The sequence below is a fragment of the Neofelis nebulosa genome, chromosome 5, assembly GCF_028018385.1.
Source record: "Neofelis nebulosa isolate mNeoNeb1 chromosome 5, mNeoNeb1.pri, whole genome shotgun sequence".
Classification (NCBI taxonomy): domain Eukaryota; kingdom Metazoa; phylum Chordata; class Mammalia; order Carnivora; family Felidae; genus Neofelis; species Neofelis nebulosa.
In genome coordinates this window covers 101,538,432-101,566,097 of record NC_080786.1, presented here as the reverse complement: position 1 = coordinate 101,566,097, position 27,666 = coordinate 101,538,432, and the positions used below count along the sequence as shown (strand labels likewise).

Here is a 27,666-nt window from a genome sequence, read left to right as displayed (position 1 = left end):
AGTGGTTTAAATTACATCTTTTCTCCAGGTGTTTCTTACCTCGTCATCCTAGCATTAGTTCACAGAAGAGCAATGATGTGTTGGTAAATGTTTAATGACCAGCTCTCCGGAAGGAAAAAGAAAATGCCCTCGGGTGTAGCTTTTGCCGCTGAGTAAATACTCTGACCGAGGCCAATTTCAAGCTACCATTTTGATATCACTGAACACGATTTAGGAAGAGATGCCTACAGGAAGATACAGTGAGCCAGTATGAGCTAGCCCCAGCATTCCAGTGCTAGGGATATATTAAATGCAACTAATGGAAAATGTTCTACAATATATATCAACATTCAAATGAGTCACATGCACTCAAACAATGGGACTTCTTTAATGGTTTCAGTCTCCAAAATCTCTTTGCTCACCAGCAACCGCTAGTGTTTAATGCTTTCCCAGAAGTAGCCCACTCTACCCGCCCCCACCCCGCAGCTGATTTCTACTCATCCCTTTTGTCTGTGCTCAGAGGCCTTTTTCTTAGTTCCCACCGACCACTCCCTCTCCCTCACACAACCAGTTTAACACCCGACCACATATCATAATTTCTCATCACAGTTTTACTTTGCCTTCAGAGTAGCATGCACGATTTATGGATATATATTTTTGTTTCTACAATGTCTGAAACCCTCACTAAACTAGATACCACAGGAAGCCTGGGACTGTGTCCCTTTTGTTTATCCGTGGCCCCAGCAGCACCATGAATGAATGGGTGGGTCCATTGCCTTGACTGAGAATTCCTGCTCAGCAATACCTCACAGGTTTCACCTCTTTCTGCCCTGGGGTGGCCCCTCCTCTGCTCGCTAGGCCCGTAACTCTTCAGTCGGTTAAGATGTAACAGAGCAAAAGAAGCTATTGTGTTTCCAGCCATTTGCATCAGTTGAAGGAGGTCATTGAATGGACGTGACCGCAGGTTGACCCTCAACTCCAGAGCTGGTCCAGGGCAATCGGAGGCTCCTCCCCCGGCCCATCCGTGGAGTCCTCGTTCTGCAGATTCTGACCCCCAGTTCCAAAGCCGGAGCCATTTTCAGGGATACAGACGTGAGAGAGCAAAGCGCTGCTGAGACAACCTGGACGAGCGAGACGCTTGAGTTAAGCCAGGTAAGGCCTCGATGCAAACTTTTAAGTTTCTGGCAGGCGGCGGGTGTGGACACCTGCCCGTCCTGCTGCTTTTCGAGACAAGCTTCGCGTGTAAGTTCCCTGGCTTATTAAACCCACCACCTGCCAGCGTGGAGTGGCTGCGTCGTTCTTGTCTCTCTTTTCCTCCCCCATGCACAGGGTCAGTTTCACATTTCACCACGGAAAGCTCCGGAGTTCCAGAACCAACACCGACAAAACTCTCTTCGCAATCACCATTGGTTGGGGTGGGGCAGGTTCTTTCATTCACGTTTCATTCCATCTTATAATGAAATGTTGTTCTTTAATTAACATTTGCCAACTTTTTCCTTCTCCTCTGTTGTTTTTCCTGTCCTTACCATAAAGTCACCTCCTGTTCAGCGGGTCTGTTCAGCTCTGCAAATGAGGCCCCCGCCACTCATCTTTATTTAACAATCAGGCTATGCTTGTTTTAGCATTATAGAAGTAAAGGAACATTAACCGGTGTTTGTTTCTTTTTGCATCACTCACAGAAGTTGCAAAACTGGAAAGAAAGATTTTCTTTGTTCTTTGTTTTCTCTCTTCCTACACTTGAATAAGACACTCCCTGAAAGCATTTAAAAAAATACTGCCTGCTCTATTATTATCTGCGACCTAGAACAGTGCCTGCTTGCTACACAGTAGGTACTCCGTAGGCATATACTGAATGAGTGAATTTATTTCTGAATCATTTTCATAAATAAGGAGAGTATGCAGTCCATTCTAGAAAGAAACCCTGAGGACAGATGTTTTATACAAGAATGATACTTAGCTATTTTGAAAAGAAAAACAATCTGTTAACAGAAATAACTGTAAAAATTAGCAACCAAATCTGAAGTTGAAATAACTGTTAACAGAAGATAAGTCCATATATTATGGGATCGATCTTGTTTCTGTCCTAAAACATCTTTCAGACCATGAGTTTCAAGTGCCAATTTCCTGAATTAAAAGCTAGTAGATTTTTACTTCAATGATAATATTTTACATTCATGTGACGCTAGCTGTGTCTTATGTTGTCACAGTTGATTATTATTCAAACTAACTGGAGAATTTCCTGTGCTTAAAGTCAGGCTATGTGCTACTGAATATAAAAGGAATAAAGATACTATGTCAGATATGTTAGTTAACTTCCAAGATCCATTTCTCCTCCTTTCTTAGAAATAAAGGGCACTAACTTTGAGCTGGGCACACAGCTAAGAATCTATTTTCCTCAGGAAACTTGCAGCTCAGTGTGAATGAGACTAAGTTTTCGCAACAAGTTTTAAGTGATGAGGTGGATAGTTTCTCCCTTAAAGAGGGAAGACATGCTCTTCTTTATCCCTCCCTACATCCTAATGACTGCAGTGCATTTGTGATGGCTGGAGCTTTAGCAATCATTTTAGACTATGAGGAAAAAGCCGCAACCATGTCCCTCTTCTCCCTCAGTGTGTTTTCAACACTTAGCACGAGACATCGTATATAGTAGATATACAGTAAATATATATTGAATAAATGAATAAATATGATTTCTTTGATCATATTCTCTTCCCCTGTTTAGAGAAGCTTTGGACAACTATATTCTAAGAAAGTAGTTATAATAGTAAAGGTATTAACATTTCACGTTTGCAGAGTCCTATGCCAAGCCCTAAACCATCTCTAGCCATTTATTCAATTAACTAGTTTTATAAATTTCCACAAATAACGAGTTTAAAAGTTACACAAGTAAATTTACACAGTTAACTAACCATTTACACAAATAACTAGTTAATAGAATTATTCTGAAGTTGCCATTGTAATTCTTGGGAGAGTCACTGAATGTAAGGCTTCATCATAGCATAAGGAACTCATGCAAGAGAATTTATATCAGCAGATTGATACCAGGTAAAAGATACATGAAGCAAGGACTGGATTCTTACCAGTCTCCAATAATTCTAATCAGCTAAGCTGGGGAAAGGAAGCAGGGGACCTAAGGAGACACTGAGTATGACCAGAACTGGAAGGTAAAGCAAGATTAATCTCAAGAGAGCACTGAGGTCTGCATGGGAAGGTGATTTAGGATGGGGTTATGGGTCTGGGACTGTTGCCTATGTAGCTTTTACCCCTAGAGTTCTTACAGGTGCATTCAGTCACTGGTAATTCCTGCGACTTCATGGCTAACTTAAACGTTCATTTTGGTAGTAGCCATTCTGATTGTCATTACATTATTGCCTTAAGGTCTAAACTATATTAAAGCTTTTGAGAACAGATATCAATACGTTACTATTCAGTGTATTTCCCAGTGATCATTCAGAACATTCTAAACTCACAAACTTTCACCATTCCTTAATAAATTGCTCAGGCAAACTAACATTAGTGTAGTTTCAAAAAGATTTCAGGGGCGCCTGGGTGGCGCAGTCGGTTAAGCGTCCGACTTCAGCCAGGTCACGATCTCGCGGTCCGTGAGTTCGAGCCCCGCGTCAGGCTCTGGGCTGATGGCTCGGAGCCTGGAGCCTGTTTCCGATTCTGTGTCTCCCTCTCTCTCTGCCCCTCCCCCGTTCATGCTCTGTCTCTCTCTGTCCCAAAAATAAATAAAAAATGTTGACAAAAAAAAAAAAAAAGATTTCAAGGCAGTCTTTATACGGAAGAGTCGTGTATTGTTCCTACCTTAATGGTTTGAAAGATAATGCTCAGCAACATCCAATAAAATCTTTTGAAATATTATGCACCCCCAGTCTTACTGCATCCCAGATGGATGCATTGCCTAATATTTATAAAGATGGATGCTTTGGTATGTGTTTAATGGTGGTATTTTTTGCAGTAACTAATGCCGAAATTCCAGGAGAAGAAATTCGGTGCTGCAAATATTTACTATAGTACTGGCACATAAACCAAGAGCTATTAGACTTTAATGCCTTTTTCCCTAAACTTTTTATAGCCTTTCATTTTTAATCGTTGCCAATCTGCTGATTTTATTTTAAATAGATACTTCAAGACTGTGCTTTGTCAAAACAGACAGACGTATCATTAAATTCCCGCCCAAATTACACATTAGGCAATGTCTTTGTTTCATGTGCTACTGAGGTATTTGAATTTGTTATAATCTGGAGTAAAGAGGAAGCTGGAAAGCTGATTTGCAGAGTGAAAAGCTCTATAATTTAGAATTGATTGTTCTGATTGCATATGGCTTCGTGAAATGCCATTTGGCCCAAATGGGGGTGGTCATGGCTCTGTGTGCTCATTCTTGCACGTCATTCTAGCACAGTTTTATTGGGAGAGGCTAGTGGAAGAGTGCACACTAGAAGTCTCTGGCATTGCTTTTCCTGTTCATCAGTCATCTCTTTAAAGAAAGGGGTGAGGGATAATTTGGGTAATTCTCCAATATTCCTTATCAGTTGGGGAACTTCCTGTTACTACTGTTGAAATGAGTGATCACGAACTTAGTGGCTTAAAACAATACAAATTTAATATTTTACGGTTCTGGAGGTCAAAGTCTGAAATGGGTCTTACAAGGCTACAATTAAGGTGTCAGAAGGGGTGCGGTCCCCCTGGAGGCTTTAGGGAAGAATCTGCTACCTTGCCTTTTTCAGTTGCTAAAGGCTGCCTGCATTCCTTTGCTTGGGGCCCTTCCTCCATCTTCAAAGGCAGCAGTGTGGCATCTGGAAACTGTCTTTTACTGTCACCTTCCTGTCTCCATCTTTAACCTCTAAGAACCCATGTGATTACATTGAAGCCACTAAGAAAATACAGAATAATTTCCCCATTGCAACATCCTTTTTAAAAAACACTTATTTATTTATTTTAAGAGAGAGCAGGCGGGGGGGGGGGGGGGGAGAGACTCCCAAGCAGGCTCTGCGCCATCAGCACAGAGCCTAATGTGGGGCTCAAACCCACAAACCCCGAGTTCATGACCTGAGCTGAAACCAAAATCTGGAAGCTTAACTGATTAAGCCACCCAGGGACAACCCCCCACCCCCCCCCCGCCCCCGATTGCAAGATCCTAACTTGATCACATCTGCAAAGTCCCTTCAGCCTTGTAAGGTTACATTTTCACAGGTTCCAGGGATTAGGACATGGACATCTTTGGGAGGGACATTATTCTACCTTCTACAGAGTACTTACTGAATGCATATTAAGCCACTTCCGTGTTTAAGACCCTTTTATAAATGTGAAAACCCTTGATAGATTTCCTTTCAGCCTGGACAGCTCTGGGAGAAAAGCCATCTTTTTACCAAATAAGTCTCAGTACTGCTGTTAGTAAATGAGAAGAAATAGAGATTATCTTGGGAAGAGAAGCCTGTCTTCCAATAAGGGAAGCATCTAAGAAAGTTGGCTCTCTATAAGAACTAGATGCATATCGGGGTGCCTGGGTGGCTCGGTCGGTTGAGCGTCCGACTTCGGCTCAGGTCATGATCTCACGGTCCGTGAGTTCGAGCCCCGCGTCGGGCTCTGTGCTGACAGCTCAGAGCCTGGAGCCTGTTTCCGATTCTGTGTCTCCCTTTCTCTCTGCCCCTCCCCTGTTCATGCTCTGTCTCTCTCTGTCTCAAAAATAAACGTTAAAAAAAAAAAAAAAAAAAGAACTAGATGCATATCTTTGTCCATTGCAACCCCGGGCCGCCCCCCCCCCCATCCCGCCCCGCCTGATTCCATGACACATAGGATAGCGATGCCACAATATGGTCTTCAGTGACCTTTTGTTTTCTCATCCTATAAAGAAAATTCAAATCCCCCGTTTCAGAATCAGGAGAGAAAAACATTTAAAGAAAGCACATCTGATATACCATACTTATATTTGCATTATGTTTCAACTGGGTCAGAGACTGTGGTTAAAAAGACCATTTGAAATCCTCAGAAAAGGCATCTCTGGATGGGAAAATATGAAAACTAGCTTTGGAGGCCCTCATATTGGGGATAATGGAGAAATTTCCATCAACTCTGCTAGCTGCCATGTTTGTGAGCAGTGTGGTCTCCTGAGTTGTGTGAAATGGCCGTGCCTCAGAGTAAGCCCAGGTACTGAGGAGAATGTAGTTGATTTGAATGATAGAAAGAGGACAGAAGAAGAAAGGCAAGCCCTGCATTTTATGTACAGCCTGTCATTGGAGAGGCCTGTGCATCGTCATTAGTAAGCCTTACTAAATCCTGAAAATGTTCTCTTTGCTTCTAAAACTGTCCCTACTTTGGAGACTAAATGTTCTTTCTGTTCCTTTGACTGCCTCTAGGGTACATTTAAACTTTCTTTTACTACCTGAAGTTTGTCATGTGTTGGCCGCTTTGGTTTTTGCTGAACTCAGTGATACCCCACTGGGTTCTGGAGGCCCCTCCATCAATTGCTTACTGGAGCTCCCTTGTGGCCACTGAATTAGGTTTTCTCTTTACCCACCAGGAAGAGATAGAGACATTTTAACATCTCTTCCAAGTTCTTTGGACCCCTGAAGAAGGATCTGTGCAGGTTTTCCCGTGTGTTTCCCTCATCAGAGTCATTTTGATTTCCTCTCTGGCGACAAGTGCCGGCACCTGATGCCAACGTGTTTCGCAGACAGTGGGAGATGTTCTACTCTTAAGGTAGTTTTGTCTTTGCTTTTTCTTTTCTCCTGTCAAGGTAACAAAAAGGAATGGGTGTTTATTTCCAGAGGCTCTTTTTTCCAATGTAAAGTGTTAATCATTACTAGTCAAGACTCTTTTAGTTAGTTTTTCTATTCTTCCAAACTTCGTTTATTGAGGATCTACTATATATAAGGGATACATATATACATATTCATAAGGATTCTACATCTGAGTCCAAAGAATAAGCAGCATGAACACACAGAAAAGAGAGAACATATTTCCTTCTGAGATTCTAGGCCTGGGTTTATTATGATGTCACCAACAGAGTGTGACCTTGAGCAAATCCTGTCCTGTCTCAGGAACTCTGTTCCACCACTGGGAAAGAGACTGGCACTGGCTGATCTCCAAGGTCACTCCAGCCCTGGGTTCAAATGAGCATAAGTCCAGGCATGTAGCTTTCCAGGCCTGCCCTGTTTCAACAAGTGATGGAAAAACCTTAGGAAAGATGGGATAGAAAGATTGCTTCTAAAGGGTGTACGCTTAATGGGAAATATGCCCTTTATGTCTACAAGATAAAAAACTTTCCCCTCACAGTGTATTTCAGGAATCAGAGATGAAATCTGTTACGTAAAACGAGTATGGTAGCAATTTTTAATTCTTTTTTTAAGTTTATTTTTGTGACAGAGAGAGACAGAGCATGAATGGGGGAGGGTCAGAGAGAGAAGGAGACACAGAATCTGAAACAGGCTCCAGGCTCCGAGCTGTCAGCACAGAGCCCGATGCGGGGCTCGAACTCATGGACCACGAGATCATGACCTGAGCCGAAGTCGGCCGCTCAACCGACTGAGCCACCCAGGCACCCCATGGTAGCAATTTTTAGAAAATTAACCAACTTTTTTAAAAATTGAAAATGTAACACATACTCACTGTCAAAAATTTAGAAAATAAAAAGCAAAGGCAGAGGGATAACATTCAGCAGTAATCCCAGTGTTCAGAGATATCCACTGTTAACATTTTAGTGTGCTTCCTTAGAGTCTTATAGTTCCTTATATATCCCCCTGCGGTTTATATGTTGAAGCCTAACCCCAGTGTGATGGTATTAGGGGTGACATCTTTGGAGGTGATTAAGTCATGAGGGTGGAGCCCTCATGAATGGGATTAGTGCCCTTAAAAAAGACACCTAGAGAGCTCCCCCACCCCTTCCACCATACAAGGAGACAGTTATGACCAGATTCTGAATCTACTGGTGCCTGAATCTTGAACTTCCCAGTCTGAACTGTGAGAAATAAATTTATATTGCTTATAAGCCATCCAGTCTGTGGTATTCCATTACAGCAAACCTGATGGACTAAGTTAAGTCCCAACTAACATTGGGAATACTTTCTATATGTTTTTTCCCCCATAATAGTGTATTGTCAATAATTATAAAATGATATGTAATTTTGGAAACTAATACTATAAAGAAGAAAAAAACAGTTACCTTAATCTTCACATTAATTCTTAGACTCTGATGTGTGGCTCCTGCGTGGATCAGTTGGGTGAGCATCTGACTCTTGGTTTCAGCTCAGGTCATGATCCCAGGGTCGTGAGATCGACCCCCATGTCAGGCTCTGTGCTGAGTGTGGAGCCTGCTTAAGATTCTCTCTCTCTCTGCCTCTGCCCCTCTCCCCTGCTCTCTCTCTCTCTAAATTAAAAAAAAAAATTGGGGCACCTGCATGGCTCAGTCAGTTAAGCATCCAACTTTGGCTCAGGTCGTGATCTCATGGTTCAGGAGTTTGAGCCCAGTGTCGGGCTCTGTACTGACAACTTAGACCCTGGAGCCTGCTTTGGATTCTGTGTCGCTCTGCCCCTCCCCCACTCACACTCTGTCTCTCAAAAATGAATAAACGTTACAAAAATAATACAAAAATTAAAAAACATCTAATTCTTAGATACTGGGAAGTGTTTGGTCTCTTTCCCACCTGTGCTTCATCCTTGATTTTTCTCAAAGATCTCATTTGAGACTCAGCACTGTTTTCAGGCAGCATTGTTTCTTCAGACAGGCGTGACATTCTCCTCTTTAAGCACAGGTAAAACAGTATGTGGTTCCTGCCCTGTGGACACTTCCCATGGCTGGCGCGGTGATTAACCTGGCATCAATTATACTAAATACTGTTTAAGGAAGGAGGACGTGCAACCTAGAAATTAAACCATTAGCACTAAATTAAGGCCACTGTGTAACTGTCCAGGCACCTTTTAGACACCAACGTGCTTTATTCTCTTTCTTTGTGCTTGACACAGAGATTTGGTGAATTCATCCAAGTTAAGCTGAGTTAGTCTGGGAGATATTTGAACAGACATCTGCACCAGGACTACCTTTCCTTGCAAGAGAATTTTCTGTTACTTTGTGCCAAGTAACTTTGGCACTGGGTGCCAGCCGTGCTGTTCAGGGTTCGTAGACAATTCTCCCCCTAAAAAATCCCCAGGTGTGTGATGCTCACTATCTGTTATTAAGCTGTGTGTGTCCACGTGCATGTGTGCCTGAATGGGTGTACTCGAGTGTGTGCCTGTGTTTGCACGTGAAAGTTCACAGACACCCAGGCATTTTTAAGTACATCAGCCTATTATTACAAGTTATAAATAGTATAGAAAGAATTATATATATATATATATATATATATATATATATATATATATATATGGATTTGAAGTCAGAATGCATTTTCTTTTTGTAGCTGATATGTGCAGCAATCTTGTTAACTGTGGTTATCGTCTTATATAGAAGGTTTTCCTGTATCACACAATTTACAATAACCCCCTATCTACTAAGATGTATTGAGGGCCCACCATGTTTCAGACATTCTGCTAGGCTTTGGGGCTACAGCAGGGAAGAAACAGACAAACGCTGCTCTCCCAGAATCGATGCTCTAGTGGAGAAAAGTAAAAAAAAAAAAAAAAAAAAAGATATTGATTACTGCTGGGGAGAGACAAGGCAGGGGGATAGGACATGCATATGAATGCTGGTAGGTGTTGGTGGGGAAGGGTTTGATGGTGGGTTGTTTTTTTTTTAACATTTATTTATTTTTGAGAGACAGGGAGAGAGCGTGAGCAAGGGAGGGGCAGAGAGCAAGGGAGACACAGGATCCGAAGCAGGCTCCAGGCTCTGAGCTGTCAACATAGGGCCTGATGCGGGGCTCAAACTCATGAACCGTGAGATCATGACCTGAGCTGATGTCGGGGATTTAACCAACTGAGCCACCCAGGTGTGCCCAGGGTATTTTTTTTTTTAATTTATTTTAATTTTTTTAAGGTTTATTTATTTTGAGAGAGAGAGCACAAGGGAGGGGCAGAGAGAGAGAGGGAGAGAATTCCAAGCAGGCTCTGTGCTGTCAGTGTGGAGCCTGACATGGGGCTTGATCTCACAAACCATGAGATTATGATCTGAGCTAAAATCAAGAGTCAGACGCTTAAACAGCTGAGCCACCCTGGTGCCCCAGAGGGTGGGTATTTTAAATAGTGACCACATGTATGATAAATCATGTTCACCACAGATGTGAGTGATAAGGAGGCTTGTGAATGGGGGCTTACAGCCTGTGAGGAAGGAAGTCATGCAGCTTCCTGGAGGAAGAGTGACAGAGGCAGAGGGATCCACACGTTCAAGTCCCCAAGGGTGATACACCCCAGATGTACTTGAGGAAGAGCAAGGAGGCTAGTATGGCTAGTCCAGGAGAAGTGAGGGGGAAATAGTAACAAGTGAGATCAGAGATGAGTCAGGGGGTTTGTTAAACCATGGTCCACAACTTCTCTAACATTTCTTCTAGATGCTGTGTGCGTATCATCTCACTCATACTTTGACCCAGTATACTTTGACTTTTGGAAGAAATTGTACAAGAGAAATTCCAGCCAAATGGACTGGTGATTATTTGTTCTCTTGTTTTGGTAATCTGGGTGGGTATATTAGTGGATGACATTTCCATTGCTGCATAACAAATCACCACACATTTGGTGGCTTGAAACAATGCCCGTTTATCATCTATAATTTCTGTGGGTCAGAAGTTGGATCCTCTCCTCAGGGTCTCACAAACCAAAATCAAGGGATGGACTGGTATATATTCTTGTCTGGAGGCTCTGGAGAGAAATCTGCATCCAAGCTGGTGCGGGTGGTTGGCCAAATTTAGTTCCTTACAGTTAGTTGGAGGACTGTCTTTGTTTCCTTGCTGTCAATCAAGACCTACTCTCAGTGTTTACAGTTCCTTGCAGTTACCAGTCACAAGGCGCCCTCTGTCTTCAAAGCCTGCGAAAGAGAACCTCCCTTTCGCAGTTCCAGTCTCTTATGCCAAGAAGGGCCCAGTTCTGTTTAAGGGTTCATCTGATTAGGTCAGGCCCACCAAGGGTGATCTCTCTGCTTGGAGTCAACTGATTAGGGAAATTAATTACGTCTGCAAAATCTCTTCATAGCAGCACCTAGATTGACATTTGCCTGAATTACTGGCAGAAGGTGTATATACACTGGGAGTCAGGAATCCTGGGGGTCCACTTAGATTTCTGCCTACCATAGCGGGAAAACCTATAGCTAGAGTGCACTGTATGTAGGAAGGGAATGTGTATGACAAACTTAGACCTAAATCCAAATGTACATTGGAAATGGGTGAAGAGGGTAAGTTGAAAAGGTGGGGAGTTTTAACAGTGGTAGCTTTGTGGGGTTTTTTGGGGTGTTTTTGTTTTTAGTATATTTATTTATTTGTTTGTTTTTTAGAGAGAGAGTGGGGGAGAGGAGCAAAGAGGGAGAGAGAGAATCTCAAGCAGGCTCCATGCTCAGTGCAGAGTCCGACTCAGGGCTTGATCTCACGACCCTGGGACCATGACCTGAGCAGAAATCAAGATTCAGATGCTTAATTGACTGAGCCATTCAGGTGCCTCTGAGTGGTAACTTTGAATCACCACTGGTGGAGGTGTGAGAAATGAGAGGAGGAAACTTGCATTTGTTGGATACGATTGTGGATTGGATTTGGATTGGATTTGGATTTGGACTGTGGATTGGATTGTTGGATTGGAAAGTGTGAGCATTGGTATGAATAAGGAGGGTAAAAACAGTAAGGGGAAAACTTCTTCAGAGGAAGATAGACGGTCAGGGGGTGCGGGACACAGAATTATGAGTAGCTGAATGGTGGGTTTCATCCTCAGGGCCAGGAGAGGTAGAGCCAATCAGGAAAGTGAAGTTCTAAGAATACCATCTGGGAAGAGGTATGCCAGGATGCCAGCCTAGGCCTTTCCATAGCCCCATGTAGGCCCACCAACCCAGTGTTACTCAGAGTGTGGCCTGCAAATCCCAGCATCAGTACTAGCTGGTGCTTGTTAGACATGAAGAATCTCGGGTCTCACCTCAGACCTCCAGAACCAGAATCTGCATTTTAACAGGATTCCCAGGTGACTCATACCTGCATTAAAGTTTGAGAAGCATTGCTCTACCCAGCTGCTCCTAAGGAGGAAACCTATTGTGTAGGCTCCTTAATCATCTGACAAGTTTTGCACTCGGGGAAATCCCTGGTAAACCAGGACGGTTGGTCACCCAGGCTTCTATCATCCAAGGCACAGTGTTACGATTATAAACACCTGCTCGATGGCACCTCTGTGGCCCTGTGCCATTCCCTCCAGAGCTCCACTGTCACCCCAGGATTATATCATTCCTACAGTGGCTTCTCACAACAGGTGGGCTGGAGGCAGGAACGTAAGACCCTCTGGGATGAAAAGACTTCTTACAGATCTCCACCCAGAGTGCTACCATTGCCATCACAAACTCATGGAGGGCATGTCAGCCGTGAGAACTCAGGAGCCAGGACTCAATCTGCCCAAGTCGATTGAGCAGAAAGGTTGTCCCTGAGAAGCCGAACACTATGAGGGATGTCCCCTGAGAACTGGCAGATGGGAAGGAGCCATCCATCTTGTGAGCTGCTGCTCTAACTCTTCAGAAATAATGGGTCTGTCCAGCGGGATGTGACTAAATGGCTTGAAGTTATAGCTGAGTGCCAACCGAGGGCCTGTCCCCGCTAAACAGAGCTGCCAACGGCCTCCACACAGAACCGCCCAACAAGATGAATGGCCAGCCCACTTTGGAACCTCACCACAGCTTGCCCCCTCTCCTGGATGACAGGCCAGACATCTGGTATGTTGGGATGCCATAAAAACAGTTACAAATGAATGAGAGTGGACCACGGCTGGGAACTGAGGAAGTGTTATCCAGTATTTTCTCCCGTAAGCCTCACACCCGCTCTAGGGCAGGAGCGTATTTCACGGACAGGGAACCTAGGGTTCAGGAAGGAAAACCACTCGGAGAGTGAGTCGCAGTCCCAGTAGTCTTATCTGGCTCTTTCTGACTCCAAATCTACATTCTCAACATGGCTCTCCTCTGACTTTATCTTGGCCATCCTCTCCCCACTGCAGAAACAATGTACACAGGACACATCCTCCAGCAGAGGGGACATCTGGAGGCATCACATCTGACAGCATAGCCCAGCGCACCGAACCCCCAGAGTTGTTCTCTGTTAGAGGAAACAATGAATAGGAAATGTGTTAAAATTTTCGAAACACCTATAATTATCTATGTTTTGAATTATGTGAGGGCATCCCAGGTTAATAAATACCAGGATGACAATAAGCAATTTATAATATATAAGGGTTTGCTTACACTTATTATATTCGTTTATCTTTGCAACCACTTTGTGGTGTTCATGGAAGAGGTATTGTTTTCCTTTATAGGACGAAGGAAACTGAGGCTGAAAAGTGAAACTGGGCTTCGCCGAAGTCATACAGCTAGGATGTGGTCACAAGCACAACCGCCTGCATTCTGACTGCACGTTCTGTGTTCTTTCTGTGACACCACAGTACAGCCATGCGTGGCGGTGTGTTCAGTTCACGGCTCATCGTCAGGGAGGAAAGTAAACGAGGGTCCATGATAGTTGGCATAACTCATGACAGACCCGAGTGATGAATTCTCTACAAATGGCAGCACTTAGTGATCATAAGGTATGTCCACATAAATCATCTAATACACAGAAAATGCACGTACCGTTTGTATGTATGTGAGATACCTAGGGCAATACTGAAGCTACTAGACACGGGTGGCTTCTGGGCATGTGAAACGTGGCAAGCCCATGGGCGCCCGGATGGCTCAGTCGGTTAAGCATCCGACTTGGTCTGGGCTCAGGACATGATCTCACAGTTCATGAGATGGAGCCCCACGTCCGGTTCTGCACTGACAATGGGGATCCTGTTTGGGATCCTCTCTCTCCCTCTTTCTCTACCCCTCCTGCGTGCTCTCTCTCTCTCTCAAAATAAATAAATAAACCTAAAAAAAAAAAGGAAATGTGGTACGCCCAGATTGAGTTGTGCTGTGAATATAAAATGCAGAGTTTCGAGGACATAGTATGAAAGAAAATGTAAAATGTGTCAATAAATTTTTGTACCACTTGCATGTTGAAATAATTATATTTTGTATATGTTGGGTTAAAATGTATTGGTAAAATAATTTTCAGCTATTTCTTTTCACCTTTGGATGCGGCTACTAGGAAGTGTACAAGCACATACGCTTGCCTTTGCGTCTCTCAGACTTGCCTGAAGTCCACAGCACGTTGATATCAGGGTGAAGATGTTAAAGAAGGTCCCCAGGACTCATTCCAGTGAGGACTTAAGAAAACCATCCCTTTCTCCAGTGGTGGACTCTGTGTGGCATAGAAGCGGGGCTCCGTGGAATGGTACTTCTCAAATTTCAGTTGTGTACAGAACACTCGCAGGTCTTGTTAAATGCGGGCTCTCGTTCAGTGGTAGGTCTGAGAGTGCAATCTGAGGTTCTTTGTTATAAGCGGCTCTGTGGTGCTGATGCTGGGGCGCCCACCTACCTACTTGGAAGAGCAGGAATCCCTAGAAGAGGGACAGAAACCGCACTTTTGAGCAGGGGGCTTTGCAGGCTTCTCAGGCCACACCGTGAACACAATAACTGAGGGAGAAGGCTGCCCCAGATGTTGACACGCCCATTTGGCATGTGCCAGGCACTGAAGTAGGTGAGGGGAACGGGCTCATGCGTGGATGGGCTGGAGTGTGACACCTAAAGTCCATGGGAGGAGCGGCAGGGGTGTGATGCGCGTTGTGTACTGTAGGGGGAGGAGGGTGGAGGGGCTTGACAAAGCGAGTCATTCGAGCCAGGAGTGCGCCCCTTTTAAAACTAGGTTACTTGTGTGTTAATAGCTCCCTGAATTTTGACTCTACAGTTGATGTCTTAAACTATTTTCCTGTCTACATAGAACTGGAAGATTTTTGTTTTTAATGACTAGATGGTATTTTCTCAAATGGGGCTTTAGGTGAGAAGCTTACTGGGGAAGGGGTTTGATTGAACCAAGCAACAAATAAAAGCTCTAATAACCTCTCATCTTTTCAGTTGAGACTGTTTGTAAAGTCAGCCTGCAATTCTTCCTTGTGTTATTTCTGGCTAAGGTCAGTTAATGAAACTCAGAGAGCTTTCTCTCTTCTGTTTCGTTGGGGATTTTTTTTTTTTTTCTCATGCAATCTACAATCCCAGTGCTACCTGGGATAGTCTGAATTCTTTTTCCTCTTTTTCCTTTTCTCTTCTCCCCCCCCCCACCCCCGCCCTCCACCTCTCCCCTTTCTTCTCCTCTCTTCTTTTTCACACTTTTCTTGCAATCTTCTTGGGCTTTCAGCTGTTTGTTTCAGGAGTTACTTTTGTGCCCGGGGCCCCAGGTTTGCACCCATCTTACTTAGCACAGTATTTTTTTTAATATGAAATTTATTGTTAAATTGGTTTCCATACAAGGCCCAGTGCACAGTATTTGTGTGCAGCCCCTAAGGATGGAAGTGAGTCCTCAGGAGACAGCATCTCTTCGGGTTGAGGCCTTCTTCAGCACAGTGGGCTGGAGGGCTGCTGTGGGACTCTCACGATTCTTGAGCTGGAGCCCCCTCCAATGAGACATTTTCTAATATCAAGTGGGCATTCTTCCCAGGGAAATCGTCTTCAGCCAAATCACAGGCATCTTCTCGCATAGCATGAAGTTATTATTACTCTTCAGTCTCTTGCCGCTCTATATCTTGTAGCCATCTGGAGACCAAACCTTTATTTTGCAATCTGCAGGAAATTCTGGTAAGAGCTTGATGTTAGAATTCATAATCACTTTATAAGCCAGCTTGTTAGGATGGCAAGAAAAGAAGTTTTCAAATAAAACTCAAGAACCCAATAGGTTATATTTGAGGAGTAGTGGGCAGGTGGGAAGTATAGTGTGGTGTGGCTTTTGAGGATAGGATGCCGTGTCTGTGTTTTCTCATGCTCTATTTTTTTTAGAGCAGTTTTAGGTTCACAGCAATATTGAGCAGAAGGTTCTGAGATTTCCTTTTACTCCTTCCCCCACACATGCGTCCCCTCCCCCATTACCAACATCCTCCACGAGACTGGTACCTTGTTATAACTGATGAACCTGTATTAACACACCATTATCACCCAGAGTCCATAGTTTTTAGTAGGTCTTACTCTTGGCTGTTGTACATTCCATGGTCTTGCACAAAATGTGTAATGACATGTATCCACCAGCACAGTATCATAAAGAGTATTTTCACCGCCCTAAAAAAATCTCTGCTTCACTTCTCCACCTCTCTCACTCCCCCAGTCCCTGGCAACCTGCTGATTTTTTACTGTCTCTACAGTTTTGCCTTTTCCACAATGTCAGGTAGTTGGAATCATACAGTATGTAGCCCTCTCAGTAAGCTTCTTTCACTCAGTAATAGGCATTTAAGGTTCCTCCATGTCTTTTCGTTGTTTGGTAGTTCATTATTTTTTATTGCTGAATAATATTCCATTGTCTGGCTGTGTCGTAGTTTATTTTTCCATTCACCTACTGAAGAACGTATTGGTGGCTTCTGAGTTTTGGTAATTATGAGTAAAACTGCATACGCCTGTGTGAAGAGTTTTGTGGGAACATAGGTTTTCAACTCCTTTGAGCAAATGCTGGATCGTATGATCAGAGTATGTCTAGTTTCATAAAAAACCACCAGACTGGCTCCCCGAGTGCCCGTACCATTTTGTGTTCCCACCAGCCACGAAGGAGTGTCTGTTGCTCCACGTACTAGCCAGCACTTGGTGTTGCAAGTATTCTGGATTTGGGCCATTCTGATAGAAGTATGGTGGCATCACTTTGTTGTTTTAATTTGTGTTTCCCTGGTGACATAGGAGGTGGGAGCAACTTTTCATATGCCTGCTCGCCATCTGTATATAGCCTCTTTACTGAGGTGTCTGACAAAGTTTTCTCAGTAAAAAAGCAAAATTATAAGTATTGCTCAAAACTATCCAGCCGTTTCCCATCTCGCTTAGTGTAAAAGCCAGAAACCTTCCCGTGATCTGGAAGACCCACTACAACGTGGGCCCCTGTCACTTTTCTGATAGAATCTTTCTGTTCTCCCTGTCACTCACTTCACCTCAGCCATATTGTTCTCTCATTCAGGCTCAGCGTACTCAGGCTTCCAAGATTGTACCAGGAGGAAGCTCTTCCTCTCCACAGGTCCGTGACTCACTATCTCATTTCTTTTGGATCCCTGCTCAAATACTACCTTATCTAGGAGGCTTTTCCTGACTGCCATTTATTAAGGAACTCCCTCCCCACAGGCACACTGTTCTGTTTACCCTGCTGTGTGTGTGTGTGTGTGTGTGTGTGTGTGTGTGTGTATCCAACAGGTGCTTCTCATTGGCCAAATCTAACTGGGCTGACTGGCAAGGAGGTCTGCAAACTACGGTTTTTGAGCTTCTCATCCCTTCAGTACAGAGGAGAGCTTAGAAAGGTAGGAAGCTTCTCATTTCCAACAAACAATATCCAGCACAGATGGTTCATTTGTTGATTAGGCAACTACTCTAGTTTTGTGGTGACTACAGTCTGCTCCTGTCAATCATAAGCCACCCAGCACACTGCAACAGCATGTTGTAAAATCGGAACTCAGGGTGCCTAGGGGTTTCCTAGCTAAGACTAGATCTACCTGGCAAGCTTCTTCCCTGCCCCCCAGTGGTATTTCCAGTGTGTCTCTGAAAATAACTGTCAGGAGCATGCCAGACTACTGAATTTTCATCTCCTCACATTGTGGTCTGTTTGCTTTCCCTTCACTAGAAAACCCAAATGATGTTTCCCTCCACCCTCTTGCACTAACCCATTCCCTAACAAGTATGCTCTGCTCACCTGATGGGTGCTCTGGGAATCGCTTTGGCTTCAGTCACTTGTAGGTATGATCGCAGCCAATGGGCCAGTGGCACCAAGCATCCAGGTCTCGATTTTTCACTGACAATCCTGACCCAGGCTGGGACCCAGGGCGGGAAGCAGGAAACGGAGGGCTGTGCCATAGAGAAGGCTTCATAACACTCCACTGGGGTCAGAGCAGGCAAAGTAAATATTGTCCTGACCCCCCCATTAGAGCCGAAATGAGGCAGAACAACTTGTGGGTGATGACCCAGTGGCTGTGGTGCGGACCGTCTCTCCTGGTGAGTCAGCAGTCCTGCCAGGAAGAGATCTTCGGAAAATGGCTCCCATTCCATTTTGCTCAGATGGCTCTGACACGTTGAGCATGATGTCTCTGATGCGCCTCAGCCAGTTCGGGGCGCATCACTGCAAACCAGTGCTCAAAAATAGAACCAGCCTCATCTCTGAATTGCTGGTAGGCGTTTTCCATAGTCCTGTTATGTCACTTTAAAAGACCTCCAGATAGACACACTCATACAGTTGGCTGGAGATTGAAGTCAGGCCAACAAAAGGAAACATCACGAACTCCTAGGTACTAGAAATCCTGACACAGCGCCACTCCTTCTAGCTCAGGGTGGTCTAGTGGCAGCTCACCCAAGCAGCATGTCTGCCGACACCCCAGTGCCACATGCTCCTCCCCTCTCTTAGGGACCCCCCCACAGGCTCCTCCCCTTCCTTAGGGACCCCCCCACAGGCTCCTCCCCTTCCTTAGGGACCCCCCCACAGGCTCCTCCCCTTCCTTAGGGATCCCCCACACAGGCTCCTCCCTTTCCTTAGGGACCCCATACACGGGATCCTCCCCTCTCCTGGTGACCCCACAAACTCACATCCCCATCAGATATCATGACTGGTCACTTACAAACACTTCGAAATACTCAAAGCCATGGACTTGGATATTATGGAGAATGCCAAATTCCTTCTCTCACCATGAAAACTGTATTTATTATAACTTTTTGGGTACATCTCTTGATTAGATATTTCACTCTTCAGAGGCCTATTCAATGTAAGGGAAACAAATTTCAGACAAAACTATGTGATGCTCTTTCATACTCACATGATTGCTATGTACACATTCTTGGGATTTCAGTGCAAAAAAATATCTCTCCCATGAAGTGTGGCCTATTGACTCAAACTGATTTTAGTTCCTTCATTATGTCCCCTTGGCAATTATAGAATCACTAATTTTGTGCTCTGTGCTGTTTTCTGGGGACTCTTTCCCCCACACTTAGTCTCTCATTGTCCACGGTCATCAACCTCCCTGTGCCCCCATCCCCACCCCACAGACTCCTTTCCTGTACAAGCCACTTCTATTGGGATATGACGTTTGATTATCCTGCTAACAATTATCCTGTTCATTTTAACCTCAAGGCTTCTCAACTATGTATTCTCTATTTATGACTGCATTTCCGAGCCTCTTCTGAGGTTCTTAATACCTTAAAATCTAATTTTGGCACTTGCAATTTTCCTGAAGCATCATCATTCATTCTTAAAGAGTTCTAGTGACTACCTGCTTCCAAGTTCAATAATCTTTTCTCTATATTATGGCTGACATATTTGCCAAAGTCAACTTACCTGATGCTTAGCTGCAGCTGCATGACAAACCAACCTCAAGCTCCGTGATGTCAAACAATAATTAGATATTACTGCTCACACATTTTGCCGATTGTCAGGGGTTCATCTGATATAGGACGGATTTGGCTGGTGGCCCTTTCTTCAGGCTGTGGCTGCTGCAGTTTCTCTGCTGTACTAAATTCAGCCATGGAGGCTCTTCTATTGAGCGTTCTCTTCCTATGATCAGCGAGAAAGCTGAGACGTGTTCTTTTCCTGGTAAGGGCAGAGATACAAGAAGCCAAGCAGAAACACATAAAGCTCCTTAAAGCCTATGCTTGGAGCTGGCACACTGTCACTTCTTCCCACGTACCACTCACTGGTCAATACAAGTCACAATGATAAACCCGAAGTCTCAGGCAGAGAGGGACCTTCACCACTGATGAGACCATGGTAGAGGTGTGGATGTAGGGAGTGGGAAACAACTGAAGCCATTCAGGTGCTTTTGTGACTCTGCACCATTCTGAGATCTTAAAAGGTTTCTGGTGACCTTTCAATGGATCCTCTACTTACATACTTATGGATTTTCAGCAGTATTCTCTTGTCTTACACTCTTCTCTTCGTCAATAAGATCCTTGAGTTCCTCCATGTTGAAGTACCTCTCAGGACTTTACGCTAAGCCCTATTTTCTTACCAGTTTCCTCTACTAAAATTTTTGGCTTTATAAATCAATATAACCCTAGATTCAATAATTCCAAAAATAATTCAGTATCTTTCACCTAAAAGCATCTTTTCCTCTTACGTTCTTTGACCCTCAGCAGTGGTATCACCATTACACTTTGGAGTTGTCATTTTTTTCCTCAATCCTTCACACTCCATATCATGCACCATATTAGGTCTTAACAAATTTTCTTTTTTCTTTTTTTTAGGTTTATTTACTCTGATAGAGAAAGAGAAGAAGAGAGAGTGCATGGGGGAGGAGGAGAGGGGTATCCACACTGTCAACATAGAGCCCAGTGTAGGGCTCAAATTCACGATCTGCGCGATCATGACTTGAGCCGAAATCTAGAGTAATACGTCTAACCGCCTGAGCCACCCTTAACAAATTTTCTTGAGCAATGACTCTTCTTTCCTTCCTAACATGGCTTCTGTTTTCCTGATTCCCCAACTCCACTAGTCGTGCTCTGTATGCATCCTTCATAATTCAACACATGGCCCCCCAACTTTTCTGCAGAGCCAGCTTCTCTGACATTTCCAGATTGCTTTTCTTTTCTTTGCTTTTGAATTCCAAAACTATTTCTTTTTTTTTATTTAAAACAAAAATTGTTTTTTTGTTTTTTTTTTTTTTTTTTAGTGTTTATTTACTTTTGAGAGACAGATCACGAGCAGGGGAGGGGTGGAGAGAGAGGAACACAGAGAATCTGAAGCAAGCTCCAGGCTCCAAGCTGTCAGCACAGAGCCCGACACGGGGCTCGATCTCACCAACTGTGAGATCATGACTTGAGCCGAAGTCAGACACCTAGCCAGCTGAGCCACCCAGGCACCCCATCCAAAACTATTTCTAATCTGTGCCACAAAAGTATCCATGTTATCAATTATCAATTTATCAATTCAGTTCTTTCTGGCATAATTTGTTTTGTCCAATTGGTATATATCTACTCTCCCCAAATGGACTGTAACCCAAGGAGGCAATGTGTTGCGTTGAGGAAGTGTAGGATTTAGAGGCAGATAAATCTAGTTTGAGTCTTATTTGACTTATTACCTGTGAACCTTGAGAAAATTACTTAAACTCATTAAGCATTGGTTCTTTTATCTATAAAAAATGGGTTATTTATGCTAAAGAATCTTCGTAAGGAATAAGAGAGATCATGTATGGAAATCACTTGGCACACAGTAGGCTTTCAATAATATTTTGCTTTCTTCCCCATTCCCTCCCTCTTTTTTAGTATCCCTTGGGTTCTCATTGCTATTTAATATGACTATGTTCTATTTATGTGTTTTCATTCTCTAATTCTTTAAAAAAATTTTTTTTAACATTTATTTATTATTGAGACAGAGAGAGACAGAGCTTGAGCATAGGAGGGGCAGAGAGAGAGAGGGAGACAAAGAATATGAAGCAGGCTCCAGGCTCTGAGCTGTCAGCACAGAGCCCAATGCAGGGTTCGAACCCACAAACTGTGAGATCATGACCTGAGCTGAAGTTGGACGCTCAGCCGACTGATCCACCCAAGCACGCTGTTCTCTCTCTAATTCTAAAGCAGATTCTTCAAGGAAAGGAATTTGTCTTTTATATCTCTTAGTTATCTGCATATATGGAAGGTGTAAATCGTGTAGCCCGAGAGTCTGTATCTATTATAAAACACAACAGTCTTTTCCCTCCAACATTTCTAGAAAAGAAGCCCTGCTTGTATTAGCAGAGCCCAGTGAATTATGGACTAACTGCAGTTTCTATGAGATGTTTCCAGTTATCCTGTTTTGCATAACTTTCTTCTACCTTGTTCAGGAATTCAGTCACTGTTCCTTAATAAAACATTTTCTCAGAGAGTATCTGATACTGGTCATTTCTCACCCAGTATGAATTTTAGCCTGGGTATTTCTTCTTTTAGGCATCTCCCCAATGATCGATTGAATGATTGATTGATTAATGAATTACTTCATTTTGCTGTTGATTAGTGGCTTTTCTCGGCTTGCAGAGATTACGCCAGACCACTTATCCTTGGTAAGCTGGGCCCAAACGATGCCTTACCCCTTCGTTCTCTGCACATGCTTAGGTGTAGCCCTGTTCCTCTCTCACTGTCATCAATTTAAGAAAATACTCTTTCCTGGGGCGCCTGGGTGGCTCAGTCGGTTGGGCGGCCGACTTCAGCTCAGGTCACAATCTCTCGGTCCGTGAGTTCGAGCCCCACGTCGGGCTCTGGGCTGATGGCTCAGAGCCTGGAGCCTGCTTCCGATTCTGTGTCTCCCTCTCTCTCTGACCCTCCCCCGTTCATGCTCTGTCTCTGTCTCAAAAATAAATAAAAAAAAAACGTTAAAAAAAAAGAAAATACTCTTTCCTTCATGATTTGGATGAAGCTTCCTGTCTGGTTTGTAGCTTTGTCACTGACAGAAAAGTGGGAAAAATAGAATTCAAGGTAGGGCAGAACGGATGGAACGCTGGAGTCAACTGATAAGGTAAAACCCAAGAGATAAAGGCCTATATGTAGCACCAAATAAGCTTGTTCTTACAGTATTACAAACAACAAAACAAAACAGAACCTGACACATTGGGATTCTATGCTGGCAAAGGTGCAGAGTCACTCTTTGCTCGTGGAAACTCTAGTCCCATTTTACTTGGCCACATTTGGAGGACTGACTTAATGCGTGACGCACTCCAGAAAGGTGGCTGACAGACTGGGAGCGTTAGAGGAGGGCAGCCAGGGAAGAGGTGGGAGGGAAAGAGGGGTCTAGAAACCCTTCATGACGGGAGCCACAGGAGAGACAGAGCATCAGGAGGTCCGCCTCTGTGGATAGAGTACTTTGTTTATTCTGTACTAGAAGGCAGGACCAGCGCTATCCAATAATGGATGAGTGTCCTAAGTTTTCCTGAAATTTCAAGCAGGAGCTCAGTTGCCCCTTGAAAATGACAACGTCCACTTACATTTACTCATTACCAGGCAGTGGTGTAGATAAGCACTTTACATATATATTGTCTCTTTTTTTAAATAAATTCTCATAATAATTGTCACATAATTATTCAATTCATATTCTCACATAATTATTCCCATTTTAGAGACGAGAAGACTGAGGCTCAGAGTTCATTGCCCAAGGTCACACAACTAATTAAGGGCAGGGCTGGGATTTCAATCCAGGCATTCTAGTATTATTCTGTCTGTAAAAGTTTCTAGATGGGCTTTCCATACGGGATGTGCATTTAGCATGGAGGTGCTCTAAGTTCTCCTTCATGGCTAGGTCTTCCAGAAAGATGGTCCTTCTTACATAAGTAAGAGTTAAAAATCCATCTATGCTTCATCTATGCTTTAAATGATTTTGTAGATTGATTTGAATCCTGTGTATCTTAAGTATTTTATCTGGAGGTAAAGCACAAATAACACAAAAAAAGCAGGCATACAAATGATTTCCTCTTTCTTGGCAAGTGATTACACATCCAAAAGGGTTACAATATACCTTCCCTCCCTTTTGAATCATAAATAAGCCCTGGAGTTTCTTAATGTCTGTGAGTTATTAGAGTTGCCCAGTGTGATTCAGATGGGAGAATAGAAAGAAAAGATATTTATATATGATGAGGATTTCCTCGATGCCAGGAATTGCGTTTAGAGATTTACTATATTACCTCACTTAATGCTTACAGTGGGTTAGACATTATTCCCATTTTATACATGAGTAAACCAGATTTGAGAGCAACTACCCTCCTAACACTGTTAGTAAGTAAGCTGCAGAAAATACCTTAGCACCCAGAGGCCTCTGATGCCAAAATGTGCTTTTCCAATTCTCCTATATTGCTTCTTAGTCACAAACATGTAGAATCTACCTTGGGTTTGGCTAAGTTCAAGAACTCGTTGAGGAGTAGATATACTAGTTCCTTTATTAGCCACTCTCTATGCTAACATGCTCACCGTTTCTCTGTCCAGAGTTTCTAAGAAACTTGGGGAAGGAGGAGAGTCCTGAAAATCTGAGTATTCAGAGGGTAGAATTTTTTCATGAAGTTTGGCACCCGGGGCATATAACTTTATACAACCTTCATAAAGGTTTTTGCTTTTACTGTTACTCCTTATTCTACTATGGCTCCCATTGACAGCCACTTTATATGGAACTCTCTACTAAATTGGAAGCATTCTATATTTATATATGCCATGCCATACCTCATTCTGACAACAAAGCTGTGAAGTTAATATTAATAGCCTCATTTTACAGGTGAGAAACAAAGGTGCAGTGAGAGAAAATAGCTTTCTCAAAGTCAGAAAATATGGAGTGGTAGGAAGAAAACTTGAACTCAGGTCTAACTAACTCCAAAGTTCATGTTATTTCCACTCTCAAATGCTTTATTTAGAATGTCTGCATGCCAAAAAAAAAAAAAAAAAAAAGAAAGAGAGAGAAAAGAAAAGAAAATATCTGTACCCAAGACCCATTGCAGAGCATAATAGGGGGGCAGGCAGCCCTTTATCTGAGGTTCAGTCCCAGCCCTCTTCCACTGATCAAAGCAGTCTACTGGGGGCACCTAGGTGGCTTGGTTGGTTAAGTGTCTGACTTTGGCTCAGGTCATGATCTCATGGTTCCTGAGTTGGAGTTCTGCATCGGGCTCTGCACTTACAGTGCAGAGCCTTCTTGGGATTCTGTCTCTCCCTCTCTCTCTGCCCTTCGTGTGCATGTGCTCTCTCTAAATAAATAAATAAATAAATAAATAAATAAATAAACTAAAAAAAAAAGTAGCCTTCTACCACTAATCTATCATACTTGGCAGTCATGGAAATCTAATTGATCTATGCATGTTAATTTTGTATCCTAAAATTTTACTGGATTTGTTTATTCTAATATTTATGTGTGTGGGTGTGGTCTTTAGAGTTCTTTCTACATAAGGTCATGTCTGCAAACAAACTTCTTTCTTGATTCGAACCCTTTTATTTCTTTTTCTTGACTGATTACTCTGGCTAGGACTTCCTGTATGATGCTAAATAGAAATAGCAAGAGCAGACATCCTTATTCTTACCTTATCCTGATGTTAGTGGAAAAACTTTCAGTTTTAGTATGACATTAGCTGTGGCCTTTTCATATGTGGCCTTTATTGTGTTGATGTGAGTTCCTTCTGTACCTACTTTGTTGAGAGTTTTTAATCATGAAACGGTGTTTAATTTTTTCCAGTGCATTTTCTTTATCAATTGAGATGATCCTGTGGTTTTTATCCTTCTTTCCGTTGATGTGCTGTATTGCATTAATTGATTGGCATATGTTGAACCATCGTTGCATCCCAGGGATAAATCCCACTTGGTCATGGTATATGGTCCTAAACTGTTGGAAATAACAGGTGATACAAAAATCAACATTTATTTATTTATTTATTTTATTATTTTTTTTTACTTTTTTTTTAACGTTTATTTATTTTTGAGACAGAGACAGAGCATAAACAGGGGAGGGGCAGAGAGAGAGGGAGACACAGAATCGGAAGCAGGCTCCAGGCTCCGAGCCATCAGCCCAGAGCGTGACGCGGGGCTCGAACTCACGGACCGCGAGATCGTGACCTGGCTGAAGTCGGACGCTTAACCGACTGCGCCACCCAGGCGCCCCATATGATATTTTCAATTTAAGATGGGTTCATCAAGATGTAACCCTATTATAAGTCAAGGAAGATCTGTACTGGGAAAAGGATTCAAAGTGTTTTTTTTAATATTTATTTATTTTGAGAGAGAGAGAGAGACAGAGACAGAGCGCGAGCAGGGGAGGGGCAGAGAGAGAGGGAGACACAGAATCGGAAGCAGGCTCCAGGCTCCGAGCCATCAGCCCAGAGCCCGACTCGGGGCTCGAACTCACGGACCGCGAGATCGTGACCTGAGCTGAAGTCGGACGCTTAACCGACTGAGCCACCCAGGTGCCCCAAAAATCAACATTTAAAAATCAGTTGCATTTCTATACATTAATAATGAGTTCGTTGTCTCCAAAAAAGAAAATTAAGAACACAATCCCATTTACAATAACATAAAAAGAATAAAATACTTAGGAATAAGCTTAACCAAGGAGGTGAAAGCCTCTGGTGAAAGCAGGAGAAAGGAAGAGGTAAAAGCAAAGCTGGATGGGACAGCTCCGGTGATGTTCTAGGACACAAGTTAGTAATGGGTTCACAGACATCCAGGTTATATCCAGCTATAACCCATATAGCTGTTACATTCCTTAGTAAATATCAGATGTTGCATAATAAAAAAGACTGAGTATATCAACAAGGAGGTCACATTGTTGAGTCTAAGATTGGATCAGGCCGGTTGTCGATCAGGACCACAGAAGGAAGAGTCAGATCTCCTGAATAAAAATTTCTGATACAAGCTTCATTCAGGCAGGGATATTTGATTCATTTACTTCTGCATCCCTGCACCTGTACCAATGCCTGACACCTTTGGGCAACTATACGTTAAATGAATGAAGGCATGAATAGGAATGAGCCATCCACACTTTACTAAAGCTTCCCATGTGACTCTATTAGTCCATCAAATAAGACTCGCACCTTCCCCTCTCATGCACCATAGATCGTTCCTCCTGACTAACCATTTGGGAATCATTACACAAAAGCTCATTTCATGCATAAGGAACAGCAATGTGTATCGTCACCTCAAAGGAAACTTTAAGAGAAAGAAAGGAGATACATACCTGGACAGAGATCATGGGAGATAGGCATCGTACAGAGCAAAATGTAGCTGGTCTATAGTCTCAGGGTCGCTGAGGCTTGAGGAAAAGAGAAAGGGAGGAATAGAGGAGGCTTCAAAGCCTGACCTGACAAGGGAAAACTCTGGTCTCCTGAGCAGTTACCTCTTTCCTTCTCCAGTGCAGCTCATTCTGCCCAGCTACACTGTCCTATTGGTCCCCTCCCTGACATGACACTTGTCCTGAAGTGTCTGCTCTCCTTGTTCTTTTTTCCTAGAAACTCCCAGGAAAGGGTGCCCAGCTCACTCTGTAGCAAGTTGCCTCTGTGTGCTGCTAAATGGTTCCATCATGTGGGAAAGACCCAGCTTTCAGTATTAACCGTCTACTGCTGCATGACAAATTACTCCCAACTTAGTAGTTTAAGACAACAAACTGCTTATCTCACAGTTTCTGTACATTATGAATCTGGGAGCAGCTTAGCTGGTAGCACTAGATCAGGATCTCTCTCGAAGTGGCAGCCAAGCAATCGACGAAATCTGTAGTCTCTGAAGGCTTAACTGGGGCTGCGGGGACCACCTCCAAGCTCACTCATGTGACTCTCCAGGCGACGTGACTACAAAGGCCTCTCCTAAGAGGAGGCTTTATTCATAACCTAATCTTGGAAATGACATACCATTCCTTCTGTTACACGCTACTGATCACCCAGACCAACCCCAGTAAAATATGTGGAGTGGATTATACGAGGGTATGAATACCAGGAGACCGGGGTCATTGGGGGCTGTCTTTGAGGCGGGCTACCACTTTCCGCTGATGGGCTTTTAAGTCATATAGACCCTTCAGTTAAAATGCAGGT

The 27,666-nt window shown here is 43.4% G+C and overlaps 2 long non-coding RNA genes across 2 annotated transcripts in view; one reads left to right on the top strand and one right to left on the bottom strand.

Moving 5' to 3' along the window:
* Positions 1-873: 873 nt before the first annotated feature.
* Positions 874-27,666, top strand: part of LOC131512579 (uncharacterized) — a 189,812-nt gene continuing 163,019 nt past the window's right edge. The window contains exon 1 of the long non-coding RNA XR_009262188.1: positions 874-1,131. This is a non-coding gene — a long non-coding RNA (uncharacterized LOC131512579). The remainder of the gene's footprint in view (positions 1,132-27,666) is intronic.
* On the bottom strand, positions 12,862-13,442 carry LOC131512580 (uncharacterized). The gene is made up of 2 exons (XR_009262189.1): positions 13,328-13,442; positions 12,862-13,181 (listed from the first exon to the last, which is right to left on the bottom strand). It is a non-coding gene; the product is annotated as an uncharacterized LOC131512580 (long non-coding RNA).